Source organism: Alosa alosa, chromosome 17 (assembly GCF_017589495.1).
Source record: "Alosa alosa isolate M-15738 ecotype Scorff River chromosome 17, AALO_Geno_1.1, whole genome shotgun sequence".
NCBI classification, from domain to species: domain Eukaryota; kingdom Metazoa; phylum Chordata; class Actinopteri; order Clupeiformes; family Clupeidae; genus Alosa; species Alosa alosa.
Window position 1 is genome coordinate 16,381,475 of NC_063205.1, and position 19,000 is coordinate 16,400,474.

The window sequence follows — 19,000 nt, forward strand, 5'->3', positions numbered from 1 at the left end:
TGTGTAAACTTTCTGGGAAGTGATCAGCGAGACTGCCACCTAGTGATAGACCCACGAAAATGGCCTGGTTTTGACCTGACGTGCATGCGTCACTGATTCGACCCAAAGCGGCAACCGAGTTATGATAAAATGTCCAGATTGTGCGTTTTCATGAGTTTTCGATTGTCGTATATTTCATTTCCATTCATCACAGAGTTCCCAAAATCACATATAAGGTGTGTTGGAGTGTCTAGTTTTGTAATTTAAAAAAAAAAGCTAAAAACGTAATATTACGTTTTTGGCACTCAACGTATGGAAGGAAAAGGCACTCAATGAGTTAAGACCATGGAACTCTACAATACATTTTAACATGTTTTTACATATAGGAGAAGCTAAAGGGTATGGTACCAATAGGCCAGTGCACAGAAAGAACACTACACCACTTTTAAACTTTATTCTTTCCCTTACCTAACCTCTAAACCTAACCATAATCCTAACCCTAACTTGTTATGACAAAAAACGAATGTCATTTAATAACAGAAGCATTATGTCATAAACGTTTATGACATGTTTATGACACATTCATGACTGTGTCATGTCACTTATGTCGATACTGTCAAGTAAAGTGTAACCAAAATAAGGAATTAATTATGGATAAAACAAATGTATCATCCTATCTTAAGAAATATCTACTGTATCATTGCCGTATTGCAGCGAATGACATCAGTGTTCAGGGTGTTCATGAGCGAGTTCATGACTAAAGTGCAGTGTATCAGCAGTCTACAGATCAGAGCAGAGGTGATGAATTTATCAGTCTAACAGCAGATGGGAATAAACTGTACACTGCATATCAGTGGGACTCTCCAAATGGGTTGAAGGGATAGCGCCCCACCAAAAGATTTATCCACTTGTAAAAATAGATGGTCATTCAGGTTTTATTTGTTAATGTAGTAGGTCCATTCTGTTGCTGTGTTGTTGTCAAAGCTGCCATGTGTGTGTGTGTGTGTGTGTGTGTGTGTGTGTGAATAAGTAACTTGATCAGACACAGCCCATACTACCTTGAATGGGACAGGATCTTAGTGATATAGTTACAATTTGGCTAGGAGCTGCTGGCAGTCAAAATGGGACAGCTTTACGATCCAAAATAATATTTAATTATTTATATGCTTGCTCACTAGTGAAATTATTTGGCAGATTCTGTGGGACATTTCAATAAGTACTTGTGTAAAGGTTGCTACACGTTCAAAATATGACACTGAATTGATCTTTTTTTATATATATATATATATATATATATATATATATATATTGTGTGTGATTTAAAAGGCTTAAAAAAAAAAAAAAACAGACCGGACAGTGGAGAATGACAGGAAGTGAGTGGGAGAGAGAGTTGGGGTGGGATCCGGAAAGGACCACGGGGCGGGAATCGAACCTGGGTCACCGGCATACGGTGCAGGTGCCCCAGCCAGTCCCGCCATTGCTGGTGCCACATTGAATTGATCTAATCCAGTAATGGGACTTATATGATGAAGTCTTGCAGTGTTTCCCACAGAATTGAATTCTATTTGTGGTGGCAGGTTTGCAGAATTAACTTGAATGCAACAGTTTTCAACAAATCAGCGCAGCGTGGTTATGATGCTAACCAGATTTAAGCACAATTTAGTACAACCTGGAAAATCATTGTGTGGTGGTCAATCTTGATATTGTAGTGGGCCGCCACAAATAAGTCAATGTATGGGAAACACTGTCTTGTATCAGATTTCAAACTTTGCAATCTTATATGTTTGCAGATTATTATAGTGGATGGAATTCTTCTTCTTCTTCTTCTTCTTCTTCTTCTTCTTCTTCTTCTTCTTCTTCTTCTTCTTCTTCTTAAGCTATTTTTCCCCCCATAGACTTGTGATGTCTTCTTCTTCTTCTTCTTATCTTCTTCTTCTTCTTCTTGGCAAAGTTACTTTTTTCAAAAAGTTTATACCAACTTGTGTGATGTCATAATGGCCTAAAGCCAACTGCGCTCGTTAAGCTCCCAGAGAAGTTCCCGGGCTAATCAGAACACTGGCACAGGTGTCACCTGTGAATTCCACTGTCTCAGCTTCTAATGCATACAATCTGGCACTCCCTAAAACTACAGATCCTGTTTAAGTGTTTCCTGTCTGTCAAAATAAAAGTTACAGCCATATCTCATTCTTAGCGCATTATATCTCCAGAACGGCTTGATGCATATGCTTCAAATTTGGTACAAGTGTTTTTATGGACTCAAAGATTAAGTGAGCTGATGTTGGAGGTCAAAGGTCAAATCCATGAATACTCTGAGCGCGAAATCTCAAAAATGCCTTGACATACAGTACATGCCTGAAATTTGGATTGAGTGTTTGGATGGACTCCAAGATGAAGTGAATTGATGTTGGAGGTCAAATGTCAATGTGAAAAACACCTTGAGTGTTATATCTCAAGAACGCTTTGACACACAAGGTTTTTTGGTACGAAGGTTTGTATGAACTCATGAAAATTAAAATGTTAAGCTAATTTTTCCCCCATAAACTTCAAAGGCTGTGATGTCATAATGGCCTAAAGGCAGCTGCGCTTGTTAAAGGTGCGATTTGTAGGATTGTTACCGAACGTTCTGTAGGGCAAAATCAAAACACTGGTGAACGTTCTCAAGACTACCAGACGCAAGCCTCTTCCGGGTTGCCAGATGTAATGAAGACTTAACTAACGTTAGTTGACCTGCAGCTGCTTTAACGTTTCTCCAACCATGACCCAGCTACACATTAAGGAAACAATGAAAACAAAAAATACCTCTCTAACCAACGTAACATATTTAGCTGAAGTCAGCGATGCAGATGAAGTTTAGCCTAGGCTACCTGTTGTGGAGAAATATGGCCAGCTCTGCGTCAGACTTGATATTCTTCGCTTGATCTAAGACGTCACCATATCAGGAAGCTCCTCCGATGTCCACTTAATTTGTTTCTTGTTTTAATTTTGTAAATTTGCCTGCCTCTCGTGAGAAGTTCATGACTACAACTGACAGCTGTTGACAGTTGGCCTTTGCTAATTTGGCAACCCAAATAGGGAGGGCGTGCTAGCCCATTATTAATACTATTTCTAGAATTAATCGCTTCAAAACATAAACAAAAATTCCTTCAGACGGAAAATTCTTAAGAGATTCCGCCCCGTAACTCATTTTTTTCATGGGTTTTACGAGGTTTTACGGGTTAGAGTAATGTTGTCAAATAAGCCATTACTTTTGGCTTGATCATTTTTGGAAAGGTTACAGTTTATTTTCCATTATTTCCTACATACTGGACCTTTAAGCTCCCAGAGTAGTTCCTGGGCTAATTAGAACACTGGCACAGGTGTCACCTGTGAATTCAACCGCCTCAGCTTCTAATGCATACAATCTGGTGCTCCCTAAAACTACACATCCTGTTTAAGTGTTTCCTGTGTGTCAAAATAAAAGTCACAGCCATATCTCATGCTTTGAGCATTATATCTCCAGAACGGTTTGACACATATGCTTCAAATTTGGTACAAGTGTTTGTATGGACTCAAAGATGAAGTGAGTTGATGTTGGAGGTCAAAGGTCAAGTCAATGAACACTCTGAGTGCGATATCTCAATGCCTTGACATACATGCCTGAAATTTGGTGTGAGTGTTTGTATGGACTCAAAGATGAAGTGAATTGATGTTGGAGGTCAAAGGTCAAATGTTAAGGTCAAAAACACCTTGAGTGTTATATCTCAAGAACGCCTTGACACAGTGATTTAATGTTTTTTTTTTTTCATTGGATTTTCCTTAGTTAAATTATTAACATATTGGCTCAGAGAGCTACTAGGACACTATTGTCAGTAATAATTTCAAACAGGTGTTCCCTAGACATACAGTACTGCTAGCTTTGATTAAGCCTGAGTAACGTATGTGGAAAGCTAGACAGTCGTCCTACTTGGCCGATAAGGCACTGAGCCAGGCAGCAACGACCGTCGGATGTTAATTTGGTAACACTTTCTATGAAGGTCACTGTTATAATAAGTTATGCATACAAATGCATGATCACTAAGCATAAGTTGTTCTAATGTATCAGTACAGTGCCCACAATGTGTAGTTGTGAGTAGGCAGGCTCAGAAGTGACCTGAGATTTTTGGTTCATAATAAAATATTCTGGTATACTGTAACAAATTCTGATCACAATTAATTCTGATTCTGATTAAAAACAATATACTGATATATTCTGAAGAGACTTTTATTGTGTAGGAGTTACAGAATGATCACAGTAATCAGGATATTAATCCAAATGAGTAACTGGTCAGACAATTTCATAGGATTTACTCTGCAGCCTCCTTGCCCTGAGAAAGAGAAATTGAGGAATTAAATGAAATTGAGTATGAACATATGATGGCTTATAATACATTGACATATGGCAAATTAGATTTACCTTTCCAGAATCATGGCTCTTTGCTCTCATCTTGTTGACCTGGGATTCAGCAATGTCAGCACGCTCCTCAGCCTCTTCCAGCTCATGCTGAACCTTCCTGAACTTAGACAGGTGGGAGTTGGATTGCTCCTCCTAATAATGAGAGTATGTTTTTTTCATTTCATTTTTTCATCATTTTTTGTTCTTTTATTCTTTTTGAAATTAAATCATCATTTTTATTAAGCAAGACATTTCACCATTTTGGCAAAACAAGAAACTACTTACAGCTTCCTCAGCCTGCCTTTTGTAGGATTTGACCTTCAGCTGCAGCTTGTCAACCAGGTCCTGCAGTCTGTTGACGTTTTTCTTGTCCTCCTCAGTCTAAAAAGAAAATCAATCTGTCAATCATTGTCCTCCTCGAGATAAATGCTGTTCAATAGTGGTTAAAGAAAATTTGTACCTGGTAGGTGAGCTCCTTCACTCTCCTCTCGTATTTGCGGACTCCCTTGATAGCTTCAGCACCACGTCGTTGTTCATTCTCAACCTCACTTTCCAGCTCACGAACCTTTACATAGGAGTTCCATTTCACAATGTGTTCATTTTATTTATTACGCTCTGAATATCTCACCCATATTTACTTACCCTAGACTCCAGTTTCTGGAGCTGTTTCTTTCCACCCTTCATAGCCAGATTCTCAGCCTCATCCAGGCGGTGCTGCAGATCCTTCACAGTGACCTCCAGGTTCTTCTTCATCCTTTCCAGGTGAGAACTAGTGTCCTGCTCCTTCTTCAGCTCCTCGGCCATCATGGCAGCCTAAATGATGGGACACTGTGTTTTAGATCACACTAGCTACATGCAGTATTTAGCTCCTCATAATACAGTACCAAAGTTCATAACAAAACATTGCTTACATCAGTAATGGCTTTCTTGGCCTTCTCCTCAGCATTTTTAGCCTCCTGGACAATATCATCAACCTCACCTTGGACCTGAACCAAGTCAGCCTCAAGCTTCTTCTTGGTGCTAATCAGACTTGTGTTCTAAAATTCAAAAAATCAGATCTTGTCAATTATAAACTTTCAATAAAATTTTAAGTTCATTCATTTTTGAACACCCTTCTCTCATACCTGGGAGTGCAGGAGGCCAACACGCTCACTGGCATCAACCAGTTCCTGTTCAGCCACTTTGCGGCCTCTCTCTGTCTGCTCCAGGGCAGCTCTGAGCTCTTCAATCTCAGCCACCATCAGGGTGTTCCTGCGCTCCACCATGGCAACCTGCTCCTTCATGTCTTCCTGTCCTCTGACCGCATCATCAAGGTGCAGTTGGGCATCCTAATAAAATAACACGGAAGAACAAAATATGCGTCACACTACATATTAACCGTATAGTAATTATGGTGAGAAGATCAGACAGGATCCTTGTACTATTTTATTGCATAACTGACCTTGAGTTGGCCCTGTACATTTCTCAGTTGTTTCTGGGACTCAGCAGCCTGTCGGTTAGCATGGCTCAGCTGAATCTCCATCTCATTGAGGTCTCCCTCCATCTTCTTCTTGATTCTCAGGGCATCATTTCTACTCCTGACCTCAGAGTCCAGAGTGCTCTGCATCGTGTCGGCGATCCTCTGGGCGTTCCTCTTGATCTGCTCCATCTCCTCATCCTTTTCTGCAAGTTTCCTGTCAACCTCACCCTTGATCTGGTTGAGTTCAAGTTGGACACGAAGAATCTTGGACTCCTCATGCTCAAGAGTTCCCTAAACAAAATAATAAAGAATTTAATATATAAATATATATATAACATCATTTCCGTTTCTCACTGTGTAGGAAAGCCTATCTGAATTTCTACCTCGGCCTCTTCCAGGGCTGTTTGGATCTCAGACTTCTCAGTCTCAACAGTCTTCTTGGACTTCTCCAGCTCATGGATGCTCTTTCCAGTCTCACCAAGCTGCTCAGTCAGGTCAGAGATCTCCTCTGCAAATATGCAGTTATATTAAAGTAAACATATTATCTGGAAATTTAAAAATATGTTTAAGTGAAATATGTATTGGGTTATTTTGACTAACGTTGCAAATTCTTGTTCTCCCTCTTCAGGGTCTCTAGGTGGTCAAGAGACTCCTCATATGAGTTCTTCATCTTGAACAGCTCAGTGCTGAGAGAACGAGCCTCTTTCTGGGCACCCTCCAACTCTGCCTGACCCTCCTCGTACTTCTGCTTCCATTCTGCCAGGACCTTTTAGAAACAGTTTTAGTGTAAGCCTTATACTTATTCACTTACATTCCACATCTGAATGAGTTTTTGGAGGTATTACCTTGTCAAAGTTTCTTTGCTTCTTGTCAAGGTTGGCAGCTAGGGCATTGGCTCTCTCCACATCAATCATGAGGTCCTCAACCTCACCCTGGAGTCTCTGCTTGGTCTTATCAAGAGAGGCACATTTTGCGTTTACAGCCTCGATTTGCTCCTCAGCCTCCTGGAGACGCTGGGCAAGCTTTTTTCTGAAGGAAAAAGATTCAGATTTAAGACAGAAAATATGATGATTTTTAGAAGGTTTCAGTGGACAAAATACATATCAAAATCGTGTTTTTTGCATCTTTAGCACATACTTGGACTCTTCAAGCTCCTCAGTACGCTGGATGGCATCAGTTTCATACTTGGTCCTCCACTGAGCAACCTCACTGTTGGCCTTGGACATGCCACGTTGAAGCTCAGCCTTTGCTTCCTGCTCCTCCTCAAACTGCTCCCTTAGAAGGTCACAGTCGTGGCGAGCTGACTGAACAGCATGAGCCAGGGCATTCTTGGCCTGTTTGTGAACAAGTAAGGGTGTTTACAGTATAAAGCATTTCCCCAAATGTGATTTATGTACTCCAATTTCTTAATTTCATGGATATAGGCAAGTACTGAATCAGTACCTTGACTTCCTCTTCATTCAGTCTCTTCAGCTCCTCAACTTGCTGAGTGAAGGCCTGCTTGCTTCTGGTTAGCTGAGACACAAGAGTATCTTTCTCCTCAACCTGGCGGCCAAGCTCACCATTTTCAGTCTGAAGCCGTGCTCTCTGAGCACTGAGGTCATTGAGCTGTCGAACAACCTCATCACTCTTGGCCTTGGTTTCACTGAGTTGGTCTTCAAGAGTGTGGCACATCTTCTCCAGATTTGTCTGTTCATGATGTCCGTTAGTAGCAAAAAGTTAATTAAATTATTGTAAGTTGATTTGTTTACAAGATAGTATGAGGGTAAACATCTCACCAACCTTAGATTTAGCAACAGCCTCCATATTGCTGGAGAGATCATCAATCTCCATCTTGTATTCACTCTTCTCCTTCTCAAGCTTCTGCTTGACACGTTGGAGGTTGTCAATCTGCTCTCCCAGCTCAGCCACTGTCGGCCTGCTTCTTCAGAGCTGGCCGCGGTGGCTTCATGCTGCAGGGTGGACTCTTCAAGGTCCGCACGCGCAACTTCTGGAACTCAGCCTCACGCTTTTTTCATCTCTCAATTTGAGCAGCAGTGGCACCACCAGCTTCCTCAAGCCTTTCACTAATCTCTTCGAGTTCTCTGGAGAGATCAGCTCTCTGCTTCTCAACCTTGGCACGAGCTGCATGCTCAGACTCAATCTCTTCCTCCAGTTCCTCAATGCGGGCCTATTGGAAAAAATATTGTATTATATTAGTAAGACAGAAAATGGCAAAAACGCTCAGAGTTTGAGTTGGTGGAGAATAAGTAAACCTGAAGCTCCTTGATCTTCTTCTGCAGCTGAGCACCAAGTGACTGTTCATCTTCAATCTTACTAAGAAGTTGACTTGTTTCAAAGTCCTTCCTGATTAAAAAATGATTGAAGAAAAGGAAGAATAATTTCTAAAGTTGGCTGCATACATGGGAATTGAACAGTGATATTTTGTAATAGATAACACCTTTACTTCTTTATCTTCTCTTCAGACTGCTGCTTGTCATTTTCCAGATCCATGATGGACTCCTGGGCCAGCTTCAGGTCACCCTCAAGCTTTCCCTTGGCTCTCTGAAGGTCCATACGGAGCTTCTTTTCTTGCTCCAGGGAACCCTCAAGCTGCCAATTTGAAGTGTAAGGTGAGGTGAGTATGTGGTAAATGGTCAAAATCAGTGTGAGAAGTTGTCATGTTGATTTTTATTCTTACATCATCCACTTGCTGTTCAAGCTTAGTCTTGGCTTTGGTCAGAGTGTTGACTTTGTCTTCCTCTGCTTGAAGATCATCAAGAGTCTGCTGGTGGGCCTCTTGGAGGGCTTTCTTCTCCTTTGTCAGCTTAGCAATGGACTCATCCTGAGAGGCCATCTCTTCAGTTAGGTTCTTGACCTGCCCATATAATTTTTTACATTAGTAAACAGTGATAGATATATAGATTATATATAATAAAGATAATTTATTTTTTGACATACTACATTGATCAGCCCTTTATAATTTCCAACCTTGTTCTCAGTGGCATGTTTCTCCTTCTCCACTTTGGCCAAGGTCAGCTCCAGATCATCTATGTCCTTTTTGAGCTCAGAGCACTCATCCTCCAGTTTCCTCTTCTTGGCAGTCAGCTCAGCATTGATTTCCTCTTCATCCTCCAGTCTCTCGGTTGTCTCTTTGAGCTTGGCCTCAAGCTGGATCTTACTTTTGATAAGACCCTCACACCTCTCCTCAGCATCATTGAGACCCTCATTTCCCTATTATAAATATAAGATGGAAGCATGACATCTAATTTGTATTGAAAGCACAACACAGTGCTGAGACTGGGTAATGGTATGGGTAGTGAATATTGAAATGGTAAAGTATGCACTTACAGATGCCACTTGCAGTGCAAGGTCATTTCTCTCTTGCACTAGAGCCACCATTTTCTCCTCTAGCTCCTTCTTCTTGGCTGTTGCCTTTGCACAGTCCGCTTTGAGTTTTTCATAGTTCTCCTTCATGTTGGCCAGCTCCTTCTCAGTTTCAGCACTCTTCAGCAGAGGCTTGATCTTATAGTAAACCTTCATCCAAGGCCAGGTCTTGACATTCATGAATGACCGTATATTGTACTGGATGGTGTAGATAGACTCTCTATACAAGAACCGTGAAATATATCCTTAATATTCTATGTAGAATTATGATTACATGAAATGGGTAGAAAGTAACCATATCAAAATATCACAATACAATAATACCTAGGTAACAAGTCCACGGCACAATATTCATTGCAATTTGTAGGGATGTAACAATATCAATCTCTCAATACGATATTAAAGTAACAAGTCAACGGTAAGATATTTATTGTGATATTTAAAAAAAAAAGAAAATTAAGACTTGGAAAAGAAAAACATCAGATCACTGCAGTCTCGCACTGTGTGGGGTAATGGATGATCAATATGAATATGCATGCCAACTTATATTTGCCTTAATAGGTCATTAGATGACATATTATGGATGCTAAATTATAATCTTGGTATTAGGCAAAAATCATGGGTCAGATGCTATATCTGATATTTACAAGATAACATGCATATAGGAAAACTGCCTGTTTCTTTCTTTTAGTCTTGCATTTCAGGTCATGTTGTCATTTATGTATAGTGAAATGGACAATATTTATTTTGAAGTCAATTTAAATGTAGGTTATTATCTCCTTCACAGTTTTACCTTTGCTGGGGTACTTTGTTTCAGTCTGTCTCTGAAATTTGTCTATAGCCTACATTAGACAGAAAGTAGCCTAATGGTGCGTTCATAGACGAGTTCTCCGACAATTGAAACTCTTGTGTGTGTGTGTAGCATGTACATCTTAAAAATGGACAGATCCTGTTTTCAGCTCAACTCTTATTTAAGAGACCTAAATATACACCGGAGGAAGCGCAGCCGAAATGTTATCATGAAAAAATGTACCCATGTTGTGTACTGACTCTCCAACACCGTAGTCTACCATTTCCGCTGTGCTAGCACCATAATTTCCCTGTGGGGATGAATAAAGTAATATCTATCTATCTATCTATCTATCTATCTATCTATCTATCTATCTATCTATCTGATAGGCACGCATAGAACGATAGGTCTCTGTAATTCTCATTTTCCCTTCGCTCTGCTCCATGGCAGCTGAAACTACAGACTTATCGTTTCATACTGTCACATGTCCACGATGACATTTTATTATCTCGATATTGTGAAATTGACAATGTTACATCTCTAGTAGAAAGTGTAATAGGAACTTCTCAGACATAGTTTTGATAAATACGTTTCCTTTAGCAAACAGCAATGCATTATCAATTTAGAGGGATACAGAGGCGGACTATACAATTAATACTACTCATACTATAGCAGTCTTTCAGACTTCTGAGTTATTTTTATATACAAATTTACCTCCTTTCCATCATCTTGACAAACTCCCTCCTCATCAGGTATGCACGGCAGAGAGCCTGAGTCATTGTGACCAGGGAAGCCAGTTTCTCATCTCGCATCTCCTCAAGGGTACCCAGCAGACCAGCTTTGAAGAACACCTGAGGGATAAAGGAAAATATCAGCATGAACTTGACACAGAAAAAGCTTAGCTCTTGTTTGTACTCGTGATAAGCAGATAATAGATTGCATGGAACATATTATTTACCTTTGTGTGTCCAAACATGTACTGGGTGTGATCAACATCAATAGATCCCAAGAGCTTCTCAGAAGCCTTCTTGTTATCAATGAACTGACCATCAGGGATGACACTGGCATTCAGCACTTTGTATCTGGATAGAATAAATAAATGTACATATGGAGCATTACTTTTTCCTGTCTAAATGTAGTACTGAATATACTTTATGTAATACTTGGCTTTCTCAGTTAACCTCTGCTTGAAGTCACCATAGAGGATTCTGCTTGGGAAACCCTTTCTGCAGATTCTAATACCCTCAAGTACACCATTGCACCTGAGCTGGTGGATGACCAAGAAGTTCTGCATATAACCTGCATGTCAAAAACAGGTCATGAGATCTCATATTCTCAATTTAATACACAAATAATGCATATATCTTCATTGGCTATACCTAACACCCTTTACCTGGTTTCTTAATTTCATTTGGAATCAGACAACGCACAAAGTGAGGATGGGTGCTCCTCAAGTTGGTCATCAGTTTGCCCAAGTTCTCCTGTTGAGATAAGAATGCAATCAAAACATCCTCTTCACCATTCTATTAGATGATTGATTTGTTGTTATTGGTTTAATATACACACCCTGAACTGTGATGACACAGTCTGCATGGAGCCACCCTTCTTCTTCTTCTTACCACCACCAGCCTCTGTTGACATACAAATGATAGATTCAATCATTTACATACATAAAAATTCATAAATGGGATATTTTTGCATTAGCTTGTAGACTCGTTTGGGTTTTTTGTTACCCTCAACAACAGGTGGGTACAAGACAGGCAGGAGTTTTACTCCCGACTTCTGGTACAGCTGCACAACAGAATCGTTCAGTGGATCCTTGTTCTTGTCCAGCCACCCACCAACATTGTAGTCCACAGTGCCAGCATAGTGCACCAGGGAGAAGTGGGCCTCAGGCTTGCCTTTGGCTGGCTTTGGCTTCTCAAAGGCCTTAGTTTTGCCAAGATGCTGGTCATACAACTTGTTCTTGAAAGTGGTGTCAGAGGCCTTGGGGAACATGCACTCCTCTTCAAGGATGGCAAAGATTCCCATAGGCTGTTGGGAAAATTAGCTTAGTTTTAAAAGTGGGTATTTTAAAACAATACAAATCTAGCACTTGACTCATTTGACTGACTGACACTGACCTTCTCAATGAGCTCAATGCAAGCAGCTAAATCCATGCCGAAGTCAATGAACTCCCATTGAATGCCCTCTTTCTTGTATTCCTCTTGCTCCAGAACGAACATGTGGTGATTGAAGAACTGTTGCAATTTCTCATTGGTGAAGTTGATGCACAGCTGCTCCATGCTGTTGAACTGTGTTGGAGAATTTTTGTATATTATTTGCGAATGGAATTGGAATGAAATGAGAAATGAATAATGTTGGTGAAAGTGTTGTCCTCACATCAAAAATCTCAAAGCCAGCAATATCCAGCACACCAATGAAGAACTGCCTTGGCTGTTTAGTGTCCAACATCTGGTTGATACGGATGACCATCCACAAGAACATCCTCTCATAGATGGACTTGGACAAGGCTGCAACTGAGTTATTGACCTGAAACAGAATATTGAAACAATGATCATGCTATATTCAGAGACCAAAAAGTCAAATGCTGGTCATTTGCAGGTCAGTTTTACTACAAGGAATTCTGTCCATAATTTGACAAGTGGTTTGGGATCTTTACTGAACTTTTTAAAATAATACCTGTGGCACAGTCTGACCCTTGGTGACATACTCATTTCCAACTTTCACTCTTGGGTAGCACAAAGCCTTCAGCATGTCAGCGGAGTTCAGGCCCAGGAGATAAGCGACTTTGTCAGCATCTAAAAAAAGTGCCACAGTGTAGCATTTTGTTGATTTGACATTTATAACCAATTTAATAGTCCAAACTCCAAACTTTTGGGTCAGCATATGAAAGAATGTGTTCACCTCAATACCCTCTCCCTAAATCAAAACATTTATTCAAGATAATGTTAGGTTAAAGGCTATATCATATGTCTCACAAAAAACATAAAGGTATCTGAGTGACCATTGTTTTCTAAATGTTTGTCTTTAAATGAAGATAGATACTTTCTTAATAAAGAAGGAAATTTAGAATATGAATAAACATAATATGCATATGTTGATTTAGTCACATGGTGGTATGACAATTTTGTCCATGGTGTAGAAGTACCTTGTAATTACTACTAACTGACTGATTCAATAGAGTGTTGTAACCTACCCTCAGTGCCATCAGGCTCAGCCTGCTCCTCACGCTGCTTCTGCTTGAATTTCATGTTGCCATGATGGAGCACAGCACCAGTCAGCTTGTAAATGGTGACTTTCTCCTCATTACTGAAACCCAGGATGTCAATGGCATCCTAGAATAATACATTATTTGATTATTTTAAAGCTTTCTTCAAGAAATTGAACGGGGGAAAACACATTATTGAACAACTTACATCTGTGGCATCCAGCTCCACTTTGTCATCAATGCTGACCACAGTGACCTGACCCTGACTGCACATTGGGAAGTCATAGGGGTTGGTTGTGATGAGGGACATTTCTGTAGGGGTAAAAAATGATTGAAGGAATTCAGAATTACATGTATTGATTTTTCAACAATGGTTCAAAATATTAACCTTACCTATCAGTTCAGGCTTGTGGTTGGTCATCATCTGGTAAAAGATGTGGTAGCCTCTCTCATCAGGAAGCTGGAATGTCACTCTAGACTTCTCCAGCAGGTCTTTTTAAACAGGGAAGGGTGCATTTTCATTTGATATATTTAAGGCAGTAATGGAACATTTCTTTAAACACAAAGATTAATTATACTTACAAGTCTCAATATCAGCACTAGCCAGTTTTCCAGATGTGCCAAAGTGAATTCTGATGAATTTACCCTGTTTGAGATTACATTTTGATATTGCATTGATTAATTTAGCTGATGCTTTTAACCAATGCAGTTTACAAGTGAGGAAATATATAAAATTATTCAATAAATATTCAGTAATAGACCTAAGAGTAACAATACATACTGCCTTTACTAATACAAAAAGTAAAATGTTTTTCAAAAAATACTAATAGGTATAAAACAAAGTACATGTTTTAGTTAAAAGAAAATCCCTGAGCAGAAAACGACAAAACAGAGGTAAGAGTTTAGATGAAAGACTAAACTTACGAAACGTGAAGAGTTGTCATTCCTCACAGTCTTGGCATTACCATAAGCCTCCAACAGTGGGTTGGCAGCAATAATCTGGTCTTCAAGAGAGCCCTGCAAGTCCATAGATATATTGTTATTGAAGTTGATGACTGTTGCTATGTGATAATTAACCTATAAATATGCAAGGCATCCTATACCTTAATTTTTCCACTGCTGGCTGGCTGCTCTTGCTTCTTCTTGTCACCAGACACTGCAATTGTTGCAAAGTACTGGATGACACGCTTGGTGTTTACAGTCTTGCCAGCACCAGATTCTCCGCTGTATTGAACAGAAGATATTGCAATAAGAGTAGATAATGCAAAGCTTTAGCCATTTATTAAACCTGTAAAAAGTTGTAAGTGATGCATTGACACTTACGTGATCAGGACAGACTGATTCTCCCTGTCTGTGGGGGAAAATAGAGATTTACTGTACATGAATGGTTTATTTTACGTAAATGAATCAAATATATAATGTATTCATATCATTCAGTGTTGGCTGTAAAACTGAAAACATACCTTGCAGCATGAACTGATAGGCGTTGTCAGAGACAGAGAAGATGTGGGGTGGGGCCTCCACACGCTTCTTGCCTCTGTAGGCATTCACCACTTCTTGGTCGTATACTGGGAGCCACTTGTAGGGGTTCACAGTGACACAGAAAAGTCCAGAGTAGGTCTAGAATGAAGAAATGAAGAAGATTGGTTTTCCAACTTTTCAATTTTTATTTTATTTTCTTAATTTGGTCAAAAGTGTAATGCTTACGTAGATCATCCATGCTGCATAACGCTCTTTGAGGTTATACAGGACAGAGGCTTCATTGAGGTGGGTCATCATGGCCATGTCCTCAATTTTGTCGAACTTGGGAGGATTCATGGGGAACACTTCATCTTCCTTCACTGTCCTTTCCTAAAACCAATGTAGAAAACGCCTTTAACAAAGAAATGTATTCATGAAACTTTCTGTGAAAATTTCATTTTAACATCAAAACTATTTCAACAGCCTTGCTAAAGTACCTCCTTGCTTTCAAGCGTTTCAACGACAGCTTTGCCGCCTTCCTTCTTTTTAATTGTACCCTTGAGATACAATTCTTCTTTGTCAACCACATAGCAAGCAGTCTTTGCATCAAAAGGTTTGGATTGGGCCTCAATTCTCTCCTTCTCAGGCTTACGAAGGTAGATGGCAGCTTTGCCATAGCAGGCCATTTCACCGTCCCCCATGGTTGCTGGCTACTGCATTAATCATAAACATGAATAGCAGACAGTTTCAACATAAAATGCTTTACATAATCAGACATGTACAGACACAGTACTGCAAATAAAGTGGATGACAATCAATAGGGGACGCAACCCCAGTTGTTTGCCAGATCTCTATATGGAGCTTATCATTGTAGGGTACTCAAACTGCAATTCATTAACAAGTCAAATACAAAACAGTATTTTGATATCTAAATAATAATTTAACCAATTTATTTAGTGCATTATTGTCCTGAAAATGCCATCCCCAATCATCCTGAAATAACCACTGAATACACACACATATCCAAAACACGCCGTACAAAATATTGAAGTGATTTAATAGTAAACCCTGTGCCACATGAATTATGACAACCTGAGTCAGGATTGTTTTCCTACAGTATGTGTATTTAATGTTTTAAAGGCATGAAAAAAACACTTAAGTTTATTTTGTTTCATACATTTTTAAAAAAGTGTTCACATGTCAACTCTGCATGCATTTGTACACTCAAATATGAAAATGTGAATTGTATATGAAAATTAATTAAATTTTAAGAAAGATGCATTTTTGTACTGTTCAGGCCTATTCAAAATAAAAATATTGTGGATCATTGAAGCCAGAACTCTTTTGAAATAGTTAAACAATTACCATAATATTCCAACAATTCCAAATGATTGTGTCTACAGTCATTTTGAGATCAAAGTCAGTGTATCAGTTAATGAAATATGATAAAAATTGGCAAAGCACCTGGGGTGCAATGCTACAAACAGACATACAGTTACTCGCAAAATGGAACTAATCTCCACAAATATTTACTTTAATGTAAGTACTTTGCAAGATAAACTAATGTAACAGATTGTGTTACGCCCTTTTGCTTGGCATGGGGGCTAGGCTATGTTTGGGGGGCTCAGAAATATTTCAGAATAGGCCTACACAAACAAACAAAAAGTGATTTAACTGTAGCTTATTTACTTATTTTATTAATTATTTGAATGGTGTTAGGAACACTAGCATTGTGGTTATGTAGGTGTTATCACCAAATATCATATCCCCTAGTAAATAGCCTCTGAGTGACTGTCATCAGCAATTGTATAAAATCCGTTAAACAGCTAGGTTGATGCACAAGAGATAGATGTCCTCAAGAGTATAGATGGGCAAAATAATAAGCTAAATATTATGTAGCTAAACAACACAGGTGACCACGAGGCCTGCTGCATAATTTCATGGAGGGCTGAAATGTACAATTTCTGACCTGTGAAATTCAGCAAATATGTTTTGTGGTCATAAACTTATTGCAGAATCATCATAACTATTCCACCTTTGTGTCCATGGTTAAAATTCTGAAGTGCAAAATAGTTTAGGCTACAGCACCAATATTTCTATCCATAGATACAAATAATCAAATGTAACCACTGATTTTCTTTTCAAAGTGTGCCAGATTGATACATTTAAATGTTAAAATAAACAAAATTTTATTACATTTTGTTGTCTTTGTACTTGTACTCTGCACAATGATAATAAAGTTGAATCTAATCTAATCAGTGAATTACGGTGGAGGTTGGGGATGTTTAAATCTAGCCTACGTTTCCTTTTAAGAGTCATAGGCTAACTAGTGATATTAGGTAATTAATGGTGTAGGCATATTGGACATTGTCTGCAAAGATTGCATGATAAGACCTTGAAAGGAGCTACACATAGTCTATAATCTGTAAATGTCCCTCAAAATATTTACTTTACTAGAATGCAACTTTACTAGAATGTAACAGTTTTAACAGTTTCAGATAAATCAGATAGGCTACCTTACCTTTTCCTCCCAAAAGAAGATGAAATGTCCACAGTTGTTATGAGTATCTAAAAATGATTTAAAAACATACAAAGACATCTATTTTAGTAATGTAATAAATGCAATATAGTAATCTTAAGTTTATTAGTTGCTTTAGAGATGAAGAGATGCAGTTTGCAATGACACTGTAATAGGAGCCATCTCCTTTCTGTGTCCATCTAAGACTTACTGAGTACTGGATCCCTCCTGGCGTCCTCTGCAGAACTCCCTCCCAGCAGGTCCTTTTATTGACCCTTTTCTGTCAACTAAACAGAGCTCTAATAAGGCAAGATGTGTTTGATTGATGTGTTTGGATCTATTTAAACATGACCTCAACCTTACCGTTACAATTGCTACAACAGCAAAACAGATGGTTTACCTCAAAGTAAGATGTGATATTTGGAGATGCTCATTATGATAAAAAATCTTTTTATTTTTTAACAAAGCAAAAAATATGGAATAAGAAGCATACACTTTGATGCCAGTGTTATACAAATGCTATTGTTATCATATATCCTAATTATAGTGCAATGTATGCCTCATATGTCTGTTTGTCTGAGCATTTTTGCTTTTATGGTCAAGGGCTTTCTTGGCTGTATTTAGATGTGTCTGGCAGTGGTCTGAGTTTTCAGTGGTTTGTAAATATCAGTTAATGAATGTTGTGTCCCATTCAGTTGTAGGCTCCCTGAAATAAATTGTATGTAATTAATATCTCCATCAAATATTAGTGTGGTGCATCCTTTATGCCAACCATGCACTTGTAGCATGTATCATTAGTTTTGTTTTGGCAGTGATTGAAATAGTGAAGTTTAGGGCAATGTTCCAAAAGTGAAGCGCACAGCAGTTTTATTACTGGTGTTAAGTGACTTCTTCTAAGCTCCCTTGATGCCTGGACATACTGCACTACCAAAAGTACAAAATGGACAATACAGTAAAGAAGTTAAAGCTTAACATTAGGTATCACAAATAATAAGAAACAATGACTTATTCATTATTCCTCCTTAAACTTAAACTAGAAATAAAAATAGAAAATAGATTAATAAAACAAAAGTGCTAGTGCCTTAAAACCTGTTATGAGACAGTGTGCCTTCCACTGTACACCTACCCCCCTCCCCAACCTCCCACCAGCTCTTGGGAATCCATACATGAAAACCTTTTTCATTTACAATCTGTATAGTGCTTTACATTGTCAAATTAATCTTACTGTGTCTCAATTAAATTTAATCTAAAATACCCTCCTCCCCTCCACCTTTGGTTCTTCCCTCCCTTTTAGCTGCAGTGTATATCCAGCAATAAGTAGATGCAGCATATTGGGTCTTGAAATATCCACAAGAATCCATAGAAATAGAATATTCATGTTGTTTTATCCAATATATGTTGTGCAGATGTATAGTCCTTCTTATACACACCAATTGAACCAACAAAAAATAAAAAAATAGAGATTGCTGTGTAATTGGCTATGGTTATGGGATTTTGCAGACGCCTTTGTCCAAAGTGACACACAAATACAAAAACAACATAATATTTAAAATATAACAGGGAACAGATTAGAATGTTGGTCAAACTATAATAAGGAGAATAGCAAAAATAAACAACAATGTCAATTCAATCAGTAGCCTAATACAGTTTTTTACGATTGTTTACACACTAAAATAAATATTTCCACACAATTTGCAAAATTCTACTCCAAGGAACAAAACACCTCCACAGATTAGCACAATCTGCTTCACCCTTTTTGCAAAATATTACACAGTCTACACAATACACAATATCTACACACATTT

General features: G+C 38.7%; 1 pseudogene; it reads right to left on the reverse strand.

Annotated features, from left to right (window-relative positions):
* Positions 1-4,203: 4,203 nt before the first annotated feature.
* On the reverse strand, positions 4,204-17,457 carry LOC125310502 (annotated as a pseudogene).
* Between the last annotated feature and the right edge of the window lie 1,543 nt (positions 17,458-19,000).